Source organism: Coregonus lavaretus (assembly GCF_964263955.1).
Source record: "Coregonus lavaretus genome assembly, chromosome: 25".
In the NCBI taxonomy this organism is placed as follows: Eukaryota; Metazoa; Chordata; class Actinopteri; order Salmoniformes; family Salmonidae; genus Coregonus; species Coregonus lavaretus.
This window is the reverse complement of record NC_140012.1, coordinates 10,870,601-10,888,005: the sequence shown is the minus strand read 5'-3', so window position 1 is coordinate 10,888,005 and position 17,405 is coordinate 10,870,601.

Genomic DNA, 17,405 nt, shown 5'->3' with positions numbered 1-17,405 from the left:
ATGTTGCTGAATTAAAGCAGTTCTGCATGCAAGGGTGGGCCAAAATAACTCCACAGCAACTGATCAACAACTACAGGAGGTGTTTGGTTGGAGTCATTGCAGCTAAAGGTGGCACAACCAGTTATTGAGTGTAAGGGGGCAATTACTTATTCACACAGGGGAATGTGTTGCATAACTTAATTTAAGTTTATTTGTAAACTCAGGTTCCCTTTATCTAATATTAGGTTTTGGTTGAAGATCTGATAACATTCAGTATCAAAAATAGGTGAAAATCAGAAAGGGGGCAAATCATTTTTCACGGCACTGTGCATTCATACATGCATGGTGACAGTCACACACACACACTACTCTGTCATGCTGCCGTCCTCTTTCTCACCTTCACTCCTCCTTTTTTTCTCTGTGGGTATCCTTGGTTACATCTGCCCAACAGTGGGGGAGTTATGTTAGGCAGAGGAGAGATGGAAGCCTTCTAACCATGGCTCAATTCTGTAACCCAACTTCTGCCTCTATATTCCATAAACATACATGCCACCGCTAGTACATACAGCCCCAAAGTTCTCCCAGTGTGATGTTTTGACTTGACCAATGAAGCATTCCCTAGACCTAGCCATAGGTTTAGAACACTGGACATCTCTCCCTGTGTGCCACTTTTGGAGCTCTGAGGTACGAATAATAGATTATATCACAATTTTTCCATAGTGTCCCACTGCAGGGACTGTCTGACTACAATTTACATTTTTTACATTTTAGTCATTTAGCAGACGCTCTTATCCAGAGCGACTTAGTTAGTGAGTGCATACATTTCTTTTCATACTGGCCCCCCGTGGGAATCGAACCCACAACCCTGGCGTTGCAAACGCCATGCTCTACCAACTGAGCTACACGGGACAATGATGTCATGACACCAACAAAATTATCCCTGACCAGTCTGGAATGTTTTGAGACACACTGGTTCATTTGGTTTAGACTATTCCTGATTGGGTGTGACAGCGTAGCACCCTGCCATCACACCAGCAAGTGACATGGGTAGTGTTTGGTGGGTTAATTTGGTATATCAACAAAACATTCCATAGAGACCAGAAACGTGGCTCCCCAAGATGTCAGCCAAAGGAATACGCACTTACCATGCCAGACCGTTACCCACTGCTAATTCCATAGTGCACATCCGTCATTCTGTCCATCCCATAGATCTACAGTTCCGCTGTCGATCAATGTCACTCACAGCAATTCCAATTGGCCCTTACATGTCCACTGCCTTGCACCAATATGTGTATGCCAATGTTATGCCTCTTTTGTCTTAACATACACATAATGAGGTGAAATCCCAAGGCCTTTGTTTGTCTGTTTTTAGTACATTGCTGTATACATCTCAATGCCCTACCATCCTATTAAAGTATATGGTATGATCAAATCCAGGAGATAAACGTCCCAGAAATGATCATGTCCGGTGTTGCACATACAGTTGCACATCAAATGAGTGTGGTAGGCTCTACAGTTCTCTGAAACAATGACATCGGAATCAATGGAAAGAAAAAGGCTCCGCAGACAAGCTCACTAGACATCTAGCCTTAGGGGGGGTTCATCCCTCAGTTGTTCAGAGTTGTCTTTAATTTAACTTCATCTTAAAGTGAGAGACAGACACTAACAGGGACAGAGAGTCCTAACGACCAGCATCACTCCATTTTGGACATTTTGCACTGGAGAGGGGTCTAGGAACTGTTTTTTCACCCAGTTCTTTCCATGTGTCAAATCAGAATGCTCACCATGGCTTATTGGTGCGTCCATGGATGGAATGAATAGAAGTGGGATTAGTTCTCTCTCTGGCTGAGAAACTGAAAACTAGGTTGCGTTCTCTAATACAGCACTATCTATTCCTCTTTTTATATATCTATATACATAGAAAATACATGTGTATTTACATATTTAAGCATTGACATATATGAATGTAGAGCAATATCTTTAATGTGTAGGTATCATTAGTACATGTGTTTAATTATACTGTATATCATTACTGTAGCTCTAAATTAATTACCCCATAGATTAAACTTTTACACACTTATAGTTCTTATGTCAACATTAGATGACTCAATCCTCCCTCCATTAACTCGTCTACATACCTCTTATATTCCAACATCTGCATTTAAAGATGCTTTCATGCATTTTCCTATCTGTTTTGTTGAACATATGAGAGGGTGATATACATGGAGGGATTGTAGATCTATTTTGATTAGAATCTGTTGATTCTGTGACTCATGGACTCATGGTGCTCTGATCCCAACTTGCCTCATAACACCTTCCATCATTCACACATCACACCACCATCATCCCAACTGCACAATTATAATTTTTTCTTCTCCTAATTAATCAATTTGAAAACAAAGCGATAGTCCAGACATCTCTAACATTCCTGTTTTGATCTGAAGACCTAGGATTTATCCAACCTAACCTACTGTAGTTACTGAGAACCTTTGCCATCAACGCAAACATACAGTGTGCAAAGATTTTCTGTTCCAAGCAACCTACAGTAGCTGCTTACAATGTTTATGACCGGCTTGGTAACATGAAAGGAGTGTTGTCTATCTGGTTCTAATAGGCCTATTTCTATCAGGTCCATACGTCTGTTTTCCTACTGAACTACAATAGGCAACAAGACACCATTAGATTCAATTTAGATTTTTTTTATTCAAACCTTGATTACCAAGGAAAGGTTGAGTTATTCAACCAATTGGGAGAATTTCTGGCTATTGGTCTAAGATGAGGCTACTTTTTTCAGCATTAACTGCCTACAGTTGTTTACCAATAGTCCTTTGTTAGTACCCATTTTAGCACAAATTAGGTTAAATGGTTAATGTTCTAACAAACAAGGGGTTGTAAAATACATTGAACCAGCTCCATAGATCAGCATCAAACACACCCCCTCTGTTAGTGTTGAAGGAAGGACAAACACTGCCCCCTGCTGTTTCAAATGATTCCAGTGGTTTTTGCACAACTTATTCAGTGATTGAATGCCATTAAGCTGACACTTTATTTGCCAATTATCATTAGCCTTGGTTTCTGCTGTCTATTAAACAGTTTGAAGTATTGTAAAACATGGACTGAGGTGTGACTACTTTTCTTGTCTATTTTGAATAGTGTGCCATGAAATGTAATTTGTGTACTGTATATTCACTCTTGAATATAATATACAATTGAATTGTCAATGTATTAATGTTACATAATCTCTGTGCTTATGGATTTGCTATGTGATGTATTGTCAAGAATGTGAAATGTGATATTACTCTACTGTGTATTACTATATGAGGGATATGTAAGTTACAGTAATTGCACTCTGGCTATTGTGAGTCACTGTATTTTACCATCACAAAAGGTATTTAATCAGCCCTATAGTAATATAATGTCCTTGTGTTCCAGTATGCTGTTTATAAAAAGCAAAGGAAATAATTGTTTTATTAATGTGCATTTGAATGATCACAGTGTGTATGGTGTTACTTTTTTGTCTCATACTTTGATTTTTTTCTCTCTACTAATAAACGCTGCTCTTTTTATTATCTTTATAAACACTTGAAACAGTTAATATTCCAGCACCCAGCCTTCCCTAAGTCACCCTTCACTTTCACTGAATGTCTTTCATGTTTCCAGATTTACCATAGGTTTCAGACAGACATGAATGTCACTTGTCTTTTTCCTACTCCACGTTACCATTGGTGACATCAGTGCCACCTCCATTCCGTTCAGGCATTATGGAGTAGTAGGAGATTTGGCACAAATGACCCCACACTGCCTGGATTCCACAACCCAGTTATCCTCTCTCGTTCTCACAACATTGCATTCATGTCCTATTCTTGTCACTGAGGATTACCACTATCAAATATATTTGGTTGTTAGGTTTTGTGTTAGGTTCATTTCCTTTTCATACTAGCGTTAGCGGGCACTGCCTGGAGAAGGAACAGGAAACGCATAACAGGAAATGCATCATGATAGTAATGACACAGAATCCCACCCAAAAGCCTTAGACTGAAGATGTATATTTTCTATTTACGTACTTACGTCACACGGAATGGAAGGACGGCACCCTTGCAGATGGAGATGACACTGCTCGTTGAAGTGCACTTGATTTTGAATTGCAATGTTATTTTTCTGACCTTGAAAAGTTTTCTTATGTTAAACAATAAATGGCTAAGATGTTAACCTTGTTTTGGTGGATGGCAACATTTTTCCAGCTTGCATGTATGATACCAAAAACACTTGACACCTAGCGACATAACATGTTATGACACTGTCACAACCATGTCATAACAGCTGACAACTTGTCATATGGTCAAAACACTTTCCTGACACTTATTTAGATCTTTTGAGATATTGCATTATTTTATGGCTGGTTATGACACCTACATAAGTGTCAAAACCCACAAAACCTGCCACATTTTTTACATTACATTTTAGTCATTTAGCAGACGCTCTTATCCAGAGCGACTTACAGTGAGTGCCCCCCGTGGGAATCGAACCCACAACCCTGGCATTGCAAACGCCATGCTCTACCAACTGAGCTACATCCCTGCCAGCCATTCCCTCCCCTACCTGGGGAGGGAATGGCTGGGCCAATTGTGCGCCGCCCCATGGGCCAATTGTGCGCCGCCCCATGGGTCTCCCAGTCGCGGCCGGCTACGACAGAGCCTGGATTTTTTTAACCACAGAGAGTTCCATTATAATACACCATAGCCTACATGTCAACAGTATTTTCATGTTGTATAACATTTTCTGATTATTGACCATATTAAGTTATCATTATAATTGTGCACACATTGTCAGACATGCACCTACCCCAATGCTTTGTTGCTGATGACTGGGATTATATCAGGAGCAGGACAAGACACCTTCTTTTTGACTAATGACTGACATAAGGGCATGTACAGTCATGGTCAAAAGTTTTGAGAATGACACAAGTATTGGTCTCCACAAAGTTTGCTGCCTCTATGTTGATAATTGAATTTGCATATACTCCAGAATGTCATGAAGAGTGATCAGATGAATTGCAATTAATTGCAAAGTCCCTCTTTGCCATGAAAATGAACTTAATCCCCCAAAAAACATTCCCAATGCATTTCAGCCCTGCCACAAAAGGACCAGCTGCCATCATGTCAGTGATTGTCTCGTTAACACAGATGAGTGTTTAAACCCCTACAACTCATCCAGAATGCCGCAGCCCGTCTGGTGTTCAACCTTCCCAAGTTCTCTCACGTCACCCCCCTCCTCCGCACACTCCACTGGCTTCCAGTTGAAGCTCGCATCCGCTACAAGACCATGGTGCTTGCCTATGGAGCAGTGAGGGGAACGGCACCTCTGTACCTTCAGGCTCTGATCAGTCCCTACACCCAAACGAGGGCATTGCGTTCATCCACCTCTGGCCTGCTGGCTCCCCTTCCTCTGCGGAAGCATAGTTCCCGCTCAGCCCAGTCAAAACTGTTCGCTGCTCTGGCACCCCAATGGTGGAACAAGCTCCCTCACGACGCCAGGACAGCGGAGTCACTCACCACCTTCCGGAGACATTTGAAACCCCACCTCTTTAAGGAATACCTGGGATAGGATAAAGTGTTCCTTCTAACCCCCCCCCCCCCCCCCCCCCCCCCCAAATTGTAAAGTGGTTATCCCACTGGCTATAGGGTGAACGCACCAATTTGCGAGTCGCTCTGGCTAAGAGCGTCTGCTAAATGACGTTAATGTGCCCTTGAGCAAGGCACTTAACCCTAATTGCTCCTGTAAGTCGCTCTGGATAAGAGCGTCTGCTAAATGACTAAAATGTAAAATGTAAATGAGAGTGTTGACGAGGACAAGGCTGGAGATCACTCTGTCATGCTGATTAAGTCAGAATAACAGACTGGAAGCTTTAAAAGGAGGGTGGTGCTTGAAATCATTGTTCTTCCTCTGTCAACCATGGTTACCAGCAAGGAAACACGTGCCGTCATCATTGCTATGCACAAAAAGGGCTTCACAAGCAAGGATATTGCTGCTAGTAAGATTGCACCTAAATCAACCATTTATCGGATCATCAAGAACTTCAAGGAGAGAGGTTCAATTGTTGTGAAGAAGGCGTCAGGGCGCCCAAGAAAGTCCAGCAAGCGCCAGGACCGTCTCCTAAAGTTGATTCAGCTGCGGGATCGGGGCACCACCAGTGCAGAGCTTGCTCAGGAATGGCAGCAGGCAGGTGTGAGTGTATCTGCACGCACAGTGAGGCGAAGACTTTTGGAGGATGGTGTTAAGAAGGGCAGCAAAGAAGCCACTTCTCTCCAGGAAAAACGTCAGGGACAGACTGATATTCTGCAAAAGGTACAGGGATTGGACTGCTGAGGACTGGGGTAGAGTCATTATCTCTGATGAATCCCCTTTCCGATTGTTTGGGCCATCCGGAAAACACCTTGTCCACAGAAGACAAGGTGAGCGCTACCATCAGTCCTGTGTCATGCCAACAGTAAAGCATCCTGAGACCATTCATGTGTGGGGTTGCTTCTCAGCCAAGGGAGTGGGCTCACTCACAATTTTGCCTAAGACCACAGCCATGAATAAAGAATGGTACCAACACATCCTCCGAGAGCAACTTCTCCCAACCATCCAAAAACAATTTGGTGACGACCAATGCCTTTTCCAGCATAATGGAGCACCTTGCCATAAGGCAAAAGTGATAACTAAGTGGCTCGGGGAACAAAACATAGACATTTTGGATCCATGGCCAGGAAACTCCCCAGAACTTAATCCCATTGAGAACTTGTGGTCGATCCTCAAGAGGTGGGTGGACAAACAAAAACCCACAACTTCTGACAAACTTCAAGCAGTGATTATGCAAGAATGGGCTGCCATCAGTCAGGATGTGGTCCAGAAGTTAATTGATAGCATGCCAGGGCGGATTGCAGAGGTCTTGAAAAAGAAGGGTCAACACTGCAAATATTGACACTTTGCATGAACTGAATGTCATTGTCAATGAAAGCCTTTGACACTTATGGAATACATGTAATTATACTTCAGTGTACCATAGTAACTACTGACATAAAGATCTAAGAACACTGAAGCAGCAAACTTTGTGAAGACCAATACTTGTGTCATTCTCAAAACTTTTGACCACGACTGTACATGATAGGCCTATCTGTCTTATAAAGTGAGGGAAAAAAGTATTTGATCCCCTGCTGATTTTGTACGTTTGCCCACTGACAAAGAAATTATCAGTCTATAATTTTAATGGTAGGTTTATTTAAACAGTGAGAGACAGAATAACAACGACAAAAATCCAGAAACATGCATGTCAAAAATGTTATAAATTGATTTGCATTTTAATGAGGGAAATAAGTATTTGACCCCCTCTCAATCAGAAAGATTTCTGGCTCCCAGGTGTCTTTTATACAGGTAACGAGCTGAGATTAGGAGCACACTCTTAAAGGGAGTGCTCCTAATCTCAGCTTGTTACCTGTATAAAAGACACCTGTCCACAGAAGCAATCAATCAGATTCCAAACTCTCCACCATGGCCAAGACCAAAGAGCTCTCCAAGGATGTCAGGGACAAGATTGTAGACCTACACAAGGCTGGAATGGGCTACAAGACCATCGCCAAGCAGCTTGGTTAGAAGGTGACAACAGTTGGTGCGATTATTCGCAAATGGAAGAAACACAAAATAACTCAATCTCCCTCAGCCTAGGGCTCCATGCAAGATCTCAGCTCGAGTTGCAATGATCATGAGAACGGTGAGGAATCAGCCCAGAACTACACGGGAGGATCTTGTCAATGATCTCAAGGCAGCTGGGACCATAGTCACCAAGAAAACAATTGGTAACACACTACGCCGTGAAGGACTGAAATCCTGCAGCGCCCGCAAGGTCCCCCTGCTCAAGAAAGCACATATACATGCCCGTCTGAAGTTTGCCAATGAACATCTGAATGATTCAGAGGAGAACTGGGTGATGTGTTGTGGTCAGATGAGACCAAAATCGAGCTCTTTGGCATCAACTCAACTCGCCGTGTTTGGAGGAGGAGAAATGCTGCCAATGACCCCAAGAACACCATCCCCAACGTCAAACATGGAGGTGAAAACATAATGCTTTGGGGGTGTTTTTCTGCTAAGGGGACAGGACAACTTCACCGCATCAAAGGGAAGATGGACGGGGCCATGTACCGTCAAATCTTGGGTGAGAACCTCCTTCCCTCAGCCAGGGCATTGAAATTGAGACGTGGATGGGTATTCCAGCATGACAATGACCCAAAACACACGGCCAAGGCAACAAAGGAGTGGCTCAAGAAGCACATTAAGGTCCTGGAGTGGCCTAGCAAGTCTCCAGACCTTAATCCCATAGAAAATCTGTGGAGGGAGCTGAAGGTTCGAGTTGCCAAACGTCAGCCTAGAAATCTTAATGACTTGGATCTGCAAAGAGGAGTCCCTCAAAATCCGTCCTGAGATGTGTGCAAACCTGGTGGCCAACTACAAGAAACGTCTGACCTCTGTGATTGCCAACAAGGGTTTTGCCACCAAGTACTAAGTCATGTTTTGCAGAGGGGTCAAATACTTATTTGCCTCATTAAAATGCAAATCAATTTATAACATTTTTGACATGCGTTTTTCTGGATTTTTTTGTTGTTATTCTGTCTCTCACTGTTCAAATAAACCTACCATTAAAATTATAGACTGATCATTTCTTTGTCAGTGGGCAAACGTACAAAATCAGCAGGGGATCAAATACTTTTGTCCCTCACTGTATTTTATTTTGGGGGGGATATTGGACATAACGTTGAAGATATGCCGTTGTTTCAAAGGTACAAATTGAACATATTTTATACAAGAAATTTGGTTTCCATGATGACATAATCCTGTGGTTGAAATTTCACACTCAAAACAACAGTTGATTACTTTTTTCAACGTAGATTCCACATCACAATACGTTGACAAAATACATTGAAACAACGTTGATTCAACCAGTTTGTGCCCAGTGGGCTCACTCTAACCATGTCTATCTCTACAGTAAAGTAGTCATACTTGTCAGCCCTGTATCTCTGACACATTTGACAGGAGGAATAATAGCACACTATCTTAAAAATATATATAATTATCTTTTTTTTAGGGGGTAGATCAGCTTTAATATTTCAGATAGATTGTAACTTCCATCAATGTAATTGTCTGCATCACTTCCAATTCCCCATATGTTTTTTGTCTCGAAAATATTACATTTACATTTACATTTACGTCATTCCAAAGTTAAATCTAGAATCAGTGTCCTATTTCGCAACAAAGCCTCCTTCACTCATACTGCCAAACATGCCCTCGTAAAACTGACTATCCTACAGATCCTTGACTTCGGCGATGTCATTTACAAAATAGCCTCCAACACTCTACTCAGCAAATTGGATGTAGTCTATCACAGTGCCATCCGTTTTGTCTCCAAAGCCCCATATACTACCCACCACTGTGACCTGTACGCTCTTGTTGGCTGGTCCTCAGTACATATTCGTCGCCAAACCCACTGGCTCCAGGCCATCTATAAATCACTGCTAGGCAACTCCCTGCCTTATCTTAGCTCATTGGTCACCATAGCAACACCCACCCGTAGTATGCGCTCCAGCAGGTACAGTGGGGAAAAAAAGTATTTAGTCAGCCACCAATTGTGCAAGTTCTCCCACTTAAAAAGATGAGAGAGGCCTGTCATTTTCATCATAGGTACACGTCAACTATGACAGACAAATTGAGGAAAAAAAATCCAGAAAATCCCATTGTAGGATTTTTAATGAATTTATTTGCAAATTATGGTGGAAAATAAGTATTTGGTCACCTACAAACAAGCAAGATTTCTGGCTCTCACAGACCTGTAACTTCTTCTTTAAGAGGCTCCTCTGTCCTCCACTCGTTACCTGTATTAATGGCACCTGTTTGAACTTGTTATCAGTATAAAAGACACCTGTCCACAACCTCAAACAGTCACACTCCAAACTCCACAATGGCCAAGACCAAAGAGCTGTCAAAGGACACCAAAAACAAAATTGTAGACCTGCACCAGGCTGGGCAGACTGAATCTGCAATAGGTAAGCAGCTTGGTTTGAAGAAATCAACTGTGGGAGCAATTATTAGGAAATGGAAGACATACAAGACCACTGATAATCTCCCTCGATCTGGGGCTCCACGCAAGATCTCACCCCGTGGGGTCAAAATGATCACAAGAACGGTGAGCAAAAATCCCAGAACCACACGGAGGGACCTAGTGAATGACCTGCAGAGAGCTGGGACCAAAGTAACAAAGCCTACCATCAGTAACACACTACGCCGCCAGGGACTCAAATCCTGCAGTGCAAGACGTGTCCCCCTGCTTAAGCCAGTACATGTCCAGGCCCGTCTGAAGTGCATTTGGATGATCCAGAAGAGGATTGGGAGAATGTCATATGGTCAGATGAAACCAAAATATAACTTTTTGGTAAAAACTCAACTCGTCATGTTTGGAGGACAAAGAATGCTGAGTTGCATCCAAAGAACACCATACCTACTGTGAAGCGTGGGGTTGGAAACATCATGCTTTGGGGCTGTTTTTCTGCAAAGGGACCAGGACGACTGATCCGTGTAAAGGAAAGAATGAATGGTGCCATGTATCGTGAGATTTTGAGTGAAACCCTCCTTCCATCAGCAAGGGCATTGAAGATGAAACGTGGCTGGGTCTTTCAGCATGACAATGATCCCAAACACACCGCCCGAAAAACGAAGGAGTGGCTTCGTAAGAAGCATTTCAAGGTCCTGGAGTGGCCTAGCCAGTCTCCAGATCTCAACACCATAGAAAATCTTTGGAGGGAGTTGAAAGTCTGTGTTGCCCAGCGACAGCCCCAAAACATCACTGCTCTAGAGGAGATCTGCATGGAGGAATGGGCCAAAATACCAGCAACAGTGTGTGAAAACCTTGTGAAGACTTACAGAAAACGTTTGACCTGTGTCATTGCCAACAAAGGGTATATAACAAAGTATTGAGAAACTTTTGTTATTGACCAAATACTTATTTTCCACCATCATATGCCAATAAATTCATAAAAAATCCTACAATGTGATTTTCTGGATTTTTTTTTCTCATTTTGTCTGTCATAGTTGACGTGTACCTATGATGAGAATTACAGGCCTCTCTCATCTTTTTAAGTGGGAGAACTTGCACAATTGGTGGCTGACTAAATACTTTTTTTCCCCACTGTATATCTCACTGGTCATCCCCAAAGCCAACACCTCCTTTGGCCGCCATTCCTTCCAGTTCTCTGCTGCCAATGACTGGAACAAATTGCAAAAATCTCTAAAGCTGGAGACACTTATCTCCCTCACTAACTTTAAGCATCAGTTGTCAGAGCACCTTACCGATCACTGCACCTGTACACAGCCCATCTGAAATTAGCCCGCCCAACTACCTCATCCCTATATTGTTATTTATTTTGCTCATTTGTACCCCAGTATCTCTATTTGCACATCATCTCTTGCACATCTATCATTCCAGTGTTAATACTAATTGTAATTATTTTGCACTATAGCCTATTTATTGCCTTACCTCCATAACTTGCTACATTTGCACACACTGTATATATATTTATTTCTGTTGTATTTTTGACTTTGTTTTGTTTTACCCCATATGTTACTCTGTGTTGTTGTTTTTATCGCACTGCTTTGCTTTATCTTGGCCAGGTCGCAGTTGTAAATGAGAACTTGTTCTCAACTGGTTTACCTGGTTAAATAAAGGTTAAATAAAAAATAAATAAAAAGAGCGACTTACAAATAAAATATACACATATATATATATATATATATATATATATATATATATACATACACATATACACATACATACACATACAAATATATACATACATACATATATACATACATCCATACACACACACATATCCTTTTTAAAATTATATTTCCCTTCATTACCATCCAACCCCACCAGCCCTTCCCCAATTGGAGCAAACTACATCAATGTATTACTGTACTGGCTCAGTCTGCCCTCCATGCTTCAGCTAAATGAACTTTTGACTGGGCATTGAAAACGTTGGGCTGTATTTCACCGTTGCAACAGCTGCGATACAGATTTCTACAAATCCTCAAAGGTGACACAGACACAGCTCCCCACATTGTCAGATTTACCTGGCTACCCCTCCACATCGCTCTTGCCAACTGACGTTTCTTCTACAAGATGAGTCCGGATTTTCCTCCCTCCCCGACGATTTCTAGAATGTGAACCCAATCTGACAGTTTTGATTGGTCCCAGAAACAGATGGGTTGAGCCAGAGCCAGCCTACATGATGACGTTATCAGTTTTGATACTCTGATTGGTTAGATTTGTTAGAGACGATCCAAACGCTGATTCATTTCTTTTGTACAACGCCCCTCATTTTGAGGTCATGCAAACGACTTCTAGGATGGCAGTTTCAGACTGAATGTATGTAGCAATCAATAGAGCAGCGGAATTAAATTCAGGGTGAGTCGTCAAGCAAACTTCGGTGAGGTGACACCATAGAGATGGATAGAGATCTTTACTTGGGGAAAAAAATGTTTTTGCATGGACAGTGCAATTGAGGGTTTCGACCATTTTGATGTAGTCAACTGGGTAGGACTTCGTATGGGTTAAGGAAGGATGGAGATGGCCTCAATGACGCTGCCCGTGCTCTCAAAGATGCCATAATGGGACAAATACAAAGATGAATCGTCTAACTAAGTCAATGGGTGACACTGATCCAATGTCACATCTATCTCCTGAATGGCATTGTATCACCTGACCATTAGATGGAGACAAACTCCTCTGGAGAGCCTTGTTGAAATCTCTCTCTCTCTCTCTCTCTCTCTCTCTCTCTCTCTCTCTCTCTCTCTCTCTCTCTCTCTCTCTCTCTCTCTCTCTCTCTCTCTATCCCCACTTTCTCTCTCTCCCCCTCTCTCTCTCTCTCTCTCTCTCTCTCTCTCTCTCTCTCTCTCTCTCTCTCTCTCTCTCTCTCTCTCTCTCTCTCTCTATCCCCCCTTTCTCTCTCTCTCTCTCTCCCCCCCTCTCTCTCTCTCTCTCTCTATCCCCCCTTTCTCTCTCTCTCTCTCTCTCTCTCTCTCTCTCTCTCTCTCTCTCTCTCTCTCTCTCTCTCTCTCTCTCTCTCTCTCTCTCTCTCTCTATCCCCCCTTTCGCTCTCTCTCTCTCTCTCTCTCTCTCTCTCTCTCTCTTTCTCTCTCTCTCTCTCTCTCTCCCCCTCTCTCCCCCTCTCTCTCTCCCCCTCTCTTTATCCCCCCTCTCTCCCTGCTCTCACCACGGCCCCTTGCACTCTGCAATTACTGCAGCCCAGCTGTTTCGCTCCCCAGGGGCCCCCGAGAACCAGGGGTCTCCTCCCTGCCTAGATCCAGGGCCCCTGCCGGAGAAGCGGGCGGGGGTGCAGAGGTCAGAGACTAGCAGGAGTAAAGTGGAAGGATTATGTGTTGGATGTAGCAGGCTATGGGTCCCTAGATCTCTGCGGCTCAGTGTTAATCCATGATGGCTGTATCCGGAATCTCATCAATAATCGAGCTAGGCTTACTGTGATGAAGTGTCATTTACTTCAGCTATCTGCAGCTAGTGGTATTCTCTGAAAGGAAGTGTCTATGCTGTGTTGTGGTGATGGTGCAGGATCCAAGGCGGACATTTGCTAAGGGATATGTAGCACAGTTGGAAGTGAGAATGGCCTCATTCCTCATTCCTTCGCTATATTAGGGAAACAGTCAGATACTGTGAGGATGTATCAGAATGATGGAAGAGAGAGACTTGTCTTCCTGTAATCTGAGTGATGTCAACAGAACCATTCTCTCGTACAGAGCTGTCATTACATCAGCAACAACACAGTTCATAACCCAGCATGTGTTGAAACTAGCACTCAAGTTTTATGTGAATATTTATTAGCTTAGGAAGGAGATGCTTCAGTGGTGCAGTATACTAGTCATATGTAAAGCAGATATCATGGGTTTCAACACAAGACCATTATCGATGTGTCTTTCCCATAATTCCACCAAATAAAGTTGTCAGATGTCTTTTGAAATCTTTATTGCTAGTCGACTCATTTATCCCTTTCCCCTCGGGGTTTATTATGTCAAAATACCAGAGGGCTAATTTTCAAGTTCAAAACTAACTTTGTGTTCTGGGTGAAACCCATATATTTGGGTTCATCCAACATCCAATGGCTCCAATCTGAATTCCATCTCTGCAGCGATAATGTAGGTTATTTTGCAATTCTTTACAGCTCTTTTAATTGCAGGCCTTTCCGCTTTCATCTTTGGCCTCCTTTTTAATGACTTTATCAAATTAAAAGCACATGATGCTCCCATTTACTACTCGTCCTAATACTCCACCACACTCACTTCACAAAAAAACAGGGCGGTGAGGGGGAAGAGAGAGAGGGAAGAGGGGGAACATCTGTGGCGCAGTGCTAATTATTGGGAAATATCGGAGAGAATGGGGTTTGGAATGGATGGCCCTCAGATCCTCTTCCAAGCGCCTGTGCCCGTGGTGGTGTTGCTCTTTTCATCTCCTCCTGCTCTGTTGTTTTATAGCGCTGTGTGGATCCTGTGGGGCCGAGCCAAGCATGCATTTCTGATGTTTATTAAGGAGAAAGAAGAAACTGTCATGTCATGCTTGACAAAAGATGGCCGCGAAGCTCTTTAGAACTACCCATCCCTTTAAGAGTTGGTGGTGAGAGCATAACATATTTGATGTCCCCCACAAAAAAGAAAAGAAAAAAAAAAGTTTTCATTTTTCGGACCTTCTGAGGGAAAGCGGTGGGGAGTGTATAACTCTAGCTTGGCTGCGGCGGGATGTCTGTTATTCTTTCCGAAAGTTTTCATTTGATTTGTGTTGGGAAACATGCAGAGTAATGGTAATAATAGTGGCAGACAGTAATAATGATGGATTTACTTAATAGGGAACCAGTTGATTATTGGTTTAGCCCCATCCTATATCTCAGATCTTTTACCTCCCTACGAGGCAGGACACAGCCTGAGATACTCTGGCAGGGCACTGTTGACCATTCCAAAGTGTAGGTTGAAAACTAAAGGAGTGGGCATTTGCCATTAGGGCCCCTGGACTTTGGAATGGTCTGCCAGATGAGATCAGGCTTGCAGATTCAGTGCCTCTTTTTAAATCCCTAGCTATCTGTTTTCATTCTCCTTCCTTTGTTTATTTGTTAGTACTTTAATTTTATTATTTTATTATGTGAAGCACCTTGTTACCTGTAGGGGAGAGTGGGGTTAGTTGTGCCAAATGGGTAAGTTGAGCCAAACAAAATTAATCATTTGACAATTGGTCATCATTTCATGGTGTCTGTGAAGGAAGAAATCACATGCAAAAAGTAGTAAGCAAGTTAGGTCCCAAAAACCTATTTTCACCAAGTCAAATGAATTTATTGTGTTAGAAGTTATATGATGCTTTAAGATTATTCTATACAGTGGTGGAAAAAGTACCCAATTGTTATACTTGAGTAAAAGTAAAGATACCTTAATGGAAAATGACTCAAGTAAAAGTGAAAGTCACCCATAAAAAAAAATTGTAGCCCTCCACAAGTCTGGTTCATCCTTGGGAGCAATTTCCAAATGCCTGAAAGTACCACGTTCATCTGTACAAACAATAGTACGCAAGTATAAACACAATGGGACCACACAGCCATCATACCGCTCAGGAAGGACGTGTTCTGTCTCCTAGAGATGAACGTACTTTGGTGCGAAAAATGCAAATCAATCCCAGAACAACAGCAAAGGACCTTGTGAAGATGCTGGAGGAAACAGGTACAAAAGTATCTATATCCACAGTAAAACGAGTCCTATATCGAGATAACCTGAAAGGTCACTCAGCAAGGAAGAAGCCACTGCTCCAAAACCGCCATAAAAAAGCCAGACTACGGTTTGCAACTGCACATGGGGACAAATATCGTACTTTTTGGAGAAATGTCCTCTGGTCTGATGAAACAAAAATAGAACTGTTTGGCCATAATGACCATCGTTATGTTTGGAGGAAAAAGGGGGATGCTTGCAAGCCGAAGAACACCATCCCAACCGTGAAGCACGGGAGTGGCAGCATCATGCTGTGGGGGTGCTTTGCTGCAGGAGGGACTGGTGCACTTCACAAAATAGATGGCATCATGAGGAAGGAAAATTATGTGGATATATTGAAGCAACATCTCAAGACATCAGTCAGGAAGTTAAAGCTTGGTTGCAAATGGTTCTTCCAAATGGACAATGACCCCAAGCATACTTCCAAAGTTGTGGCAAAATGGCTTAAGGACAACAAAGTCAAGGAATTGGAGTGGCCATCACAAAGCCCTGAACTCAAACCTATAGAAAATGTGTGGGCAGAACTGAAAAAACGTGTGCGAGCAAGGAGGCCTACAAACCTGACTCAGTTACACCAGCTCTGTCAGGAAGAATGGGCCAAAATTCACCCAACTTATTGTGGGAAGCTTGTGGAAGACTACCCGAAACGTTTGACCCAAGTTAAACAATTTAAAGGCAATGCTACCAAATACTAATTGAGTGTATGTAAACTTCTGACCCACTGGGAATGTGATGAAAGAAATAAAAGCTGAAATAAATCATTTTCTCTACTATTATTCTGACATTTCACATTCTTAAAATAAAGTGGTGATCATAACTGACCTAAGACAGGCAATTTTTACTATGATTAAATGTCAGGAATTGTGAAAAACCGAGGTGAAATGTATTTGGCTAAGGTGTATGTAAACTTCCGACTTCAACTGTACTTAAGTATCAAAAGTAATTGTAATTGCTAAAATATACTTAAGTATCAAAAGTAAAAGTATAAATAATTTATATTAAGCAAACTAGACGGCACCATTTTAATGTATTTTTTATTTACAGATAGCCAAGGGCACGCTCCAACATTCAGACACCATTTACAAACGAAGCATGTGTTTAGTGAGTCCGCCAGATCAGAGGTAAGTGTGTGAATTAGAGCATTTTCCTGTCCTGCTAAGCATTCAAAATGTAACGAGTTCTTTTGGGTGTCTGGGAAAATGTATGGAGTAAAAGTACATAATTTTCCTTATGAATTTAGTGAAGTAAAAGTAAAAGTTGTTGAAAATATAAATAGTAAAGTACAGATACCCCCAAAAAGTACTTAAGTAGTACATTCAAGTATTTTACTTAAGTAATTTACACCACTGATTATATACATCAGTTGGGGTCTCTGTACGCTTCAATATGAGGTCCTAAACCTAGCATGAAAGTGCATCCTTGTACTGTAGTTGTGTGGGCTCATATAGTCTAAATGTTTGCATTGGGGTAAGTTGAGCCAATGGTTGAGCCAATTTAAGTGTTTTCTTCCCAGGTGTAATGCAAGTCATTATCGCTGGGATATGAGGTAACAACAGGGCTGGCCTATGTTGAAAGTGTTTAAAAAA